The following is a 3,607-nucleotide window of genomic DNA, read 5'->3' on the forward strand; positions in this document are numbered from 1 at the left end:
TGAACATTGTTTGAACAGTTTGTTATGCTTTGAGGCCTACAGCTGTGGCTTAAATGTGGTAAGAATTACTGTAAGATAGTAAACAAGTACTAGCACCTTGCATGTTTCAAAAGGCAAACATTTCATGTATCAGCAGGCGGGAAAAGAAAAGGCGATTCCAATTATCACACATCAAATTCCTTGACAAACTCAGTATGTTTTTACAGCTTCATACCAGTCATTTAAACTCAGTATGTTTTTTACACTTCATACCAAGACATTTAAACTCAGTATGCTGTACACTTCATACCAGTCGTTCAACTCAGTATGTTTTTACACTTCATACCCGTCGTTTAAACTCAGTATGCTTGTACACTTCATACCAGTCGTTTAACTCGGTATGTTTGTACACTTTAATACCAGTCGTTTAAACTCAGTATGCTTGTCAGATCGTTGTAAAGATGAGACCAAGTGCAGCGTGAGTAGAGTTCCACATAATTTAATCAACTGAAACTCACCTAACAATACAACAAACAACTGAGAAACGTGAAGCTATACGAATAGTGCGACAAGCAACTAAACATAGAACAAGATCCCACAACACAAACGAGGAAATGGCTACCTAAATATGATCCCCAATCAGAGACAACGATAAACAGCTGTCTCTGATTGGGAACCATATCAGGCCAACATAGACATACAAAAACCCCTAGACATACAATAACTAGCGTACCCACCCTAGTCACACCCTGACCTAACCAAAATATGTAGAAAAACAGATATCTAAGGTCAGGGCGTGACAGTTGAAGGCTCTGGACCGTCGCCGGAGGCTCTGGACCGCCGACCGTCGCTGGAGGCTTCGTTGCTGGAGGCACAGGACCGTGGATCATCGCCGGAGGCTCTGGACCGCCGACCGTCGCTGGAGGCTCTGTACCGCCGACCGTCGCTGGAGGCTTCGTTGCTGGAGGCACAGGACCGTGGATCATCGCCGGAGGCTCTGAACTGGGAACCACCACTGGAGGACCCGGACTGCAGCTCGTCGTCGGAGACTCCAGACTACGGATCGTCGCCGGACTGGGGACCGTCGCCGGAGGCTCCGGACTGGGAACTGTCGCCGGAAGCTCTGGATAGGGAACTGTCGCCGGAAGCTCTGGACAGGGAACTGTCGCCGGAAGCTCTGGACAGGGAACTGTCGCCGGAAACTCTGGACTGTGGAGGCGCACTGGAGGCCTGATGCGTGGGACCGGTACCGGTGTCACAGGGCTGATGACACGCACCTCAGGGCGAGTGCGGGGAAGAAGCACAGGATGTACTGGACTGTGGATGTGCACTGGAGACCTGATGCGTGGGACTGGTACAGGTGGCACCGGGCTGATGACACGCACCTCAGGGCGAGTGCGAAGAGGAGGCACAGAACGTTCTGGACTGTGGAGGCGCACTGGAGATCTGATGTGTGGGACCGGTATAGGTGGCACCGGGCTGATGACACGCACCTTAGGGTGAGTGAGGAGAGGAGCCACAGGACGTACTGGACTGTGGAAGCGCACTGGAGACCTGATGCGTGGGACCGGTACAGGTGGCACCGGGCTGATGACACGCACCTCAGGGTGAGTGCGGGGAAGAGGAACAGGACGGACCTGACTGGGGACACGCACTTGAGGGAGAGTGCGAGGAGCAGGAACAGGACACACCTGACTGGAAAAGCGCACTTGAGGGAGAGTGCGAGGAGTTGGCACAGGACACACTGGGTTGTGATGGTATACTGGAGACCTGGTGTGTATAGTCGGCATCAATTGTTCTGGAACTTTAACACACGTTTCAGGACGAGTACGGGGAGCTGACTCAGGTGGCACCAAACTGACAACACGTTCCTTTATTCCAAATCTGTGCGTCCTCCACTAACTCAACAACTCCCCCATTTCTCTCTCCTCCGAATTCTCCTTCTTCTCCCAGACTGGCTCTGGTTCACTCCTCGGCTCCGCCGACTGCTCCATGTGCCTCCCCCAAAAATGTTCTTGGGGTTTCTGTGGCCTTCCTCCCCGACGTCGTTGCTGTCCTCTCATGCTCCTAGGCGACTCCCGCCAAGGAAGGTAGTCCTGTCCTGCCAGGATTTCCTCCCAAGTCCAGGATCCATTCCCATCCAGGATCTCTTCCCAAGTCCAGGATACTTCCTCCTCCTGGGCACGCTGCTTGGTCCTTTGTTGGTGGGATCTTCTGTCACGATCGTTGTAAAGATGAGACCAAGGTGCAGCGTGAGTAGAGTTCCACATAATTTTAATCAACTGAAATTCACCTAAAAAAACAACTGAATGAAACGTGAAGCTATACGAATAGTGCAGACAAGCAACTAAACATAGAACAAGATCCCACAACACAAACGAGGAAAATGGCTACNTGTGTGTGTGTGTGTGTGTGTGTGTGTGTGTGTGTGTGTGTGTTAAATGAACAGGTCAAAAGACCTAGCCCAGGGAACCTGGCAGCAGATCATTTGTACTGGCCTTGGCAAACTGCCATCTCTTTCAACCACCACCAACATAATTGGGTCCAGGCTTTTCAATTGTGTGGACAGTATCCACTTGAAATCATGAAAGAAAGGCCTTAGAATTGCCCTGTCCTCCTTGAGTACACTGTCCTTAATAATTCCATTTAACAAACAATTAACCACACAACAATAATGTGTTTATTAAGTTACCATKTAGATCTTCTACAGAAGTGAGGCTAATGTAGACTTGCTTTACTAGAATGATTAAGGGCCTTATAGACATATTAGTCTCATAATTACGCCATCTTACTTTCACTTCAGGTTTTTTTCATTACTCTAACACATTGCATTGTTGTGGTTTGAGTATGTAAGCAAAGCCAATGGCTCTCACGCACTACAATATCGTGTAGGCTATTGTCAACCCTTTGTGATGATGAAAGGAGCTTTACAAACTGTGGTGTTGATCAAACTTGTTTGAACATTGTTTGAACAGTTTGTTATGCTTTGAGGCCTACAGCTGTGCTTAAATGTGGTAAGAATTACTGTAAGATAGTAAACAAGTACTAGCACCTTGCATGTTTCAAAAGGCAAACATTTCATGTATGCAGCAGGCGGGAAAAGAAAAGGCGATTCCAATTATCACAACATCAAATTCCTTGAACAAACTCAGTATGTTTTTACACTTCATACCAGTCATTTAAACTCAGTATGTTTTTACACTTCATACCAGTCATTTAAACTCAGTATGTTTTTACACTTCATACCAGACATTTAAACTCAGTATGCTTGTACACTTCATACCAGTCGTTCAAACTCAGTATGTTTTTACACTTCATACCCGTCGTTTAAACTCAGTATGCTTGTACACTTCATACCAGTCGTTTAAACTCGGTATGTTTGTACACTTTATACCAGTCGTTTAAACTCAGTATGCTTGTCACGATCGTTGTAAAGATGAGACCAAGGTGCAGCGTGAGTAGAGTTCCACATAATTTTAATCAACTGAAACTCACCTAACAATACAACAAACAACTGAATGAAACGTGAAGCTATACGAATAGTGCAGACAAGCAACTAAACATAAGAACAATACCAACAACAAACGAGGAAAATGGCTACCTTAATATGATCCCCAATCAGAGACAA

This window comes from Salvelinus sp. IW2-2015, linkage group LG18 (genome assembly GCF_002910315.2).
Source record: "Salvelinus sp. IW2-2015 linkage group LG18, ASM291031v2, whole genome shotgun sequence".
NCBI classification, from domain to species: Eukaryota; Metazoa; Chordata; class Actinopteri; order Salmoniformes; family Salmonidae; genus Salvelinus; species Salvelinus sp. IW2-2015.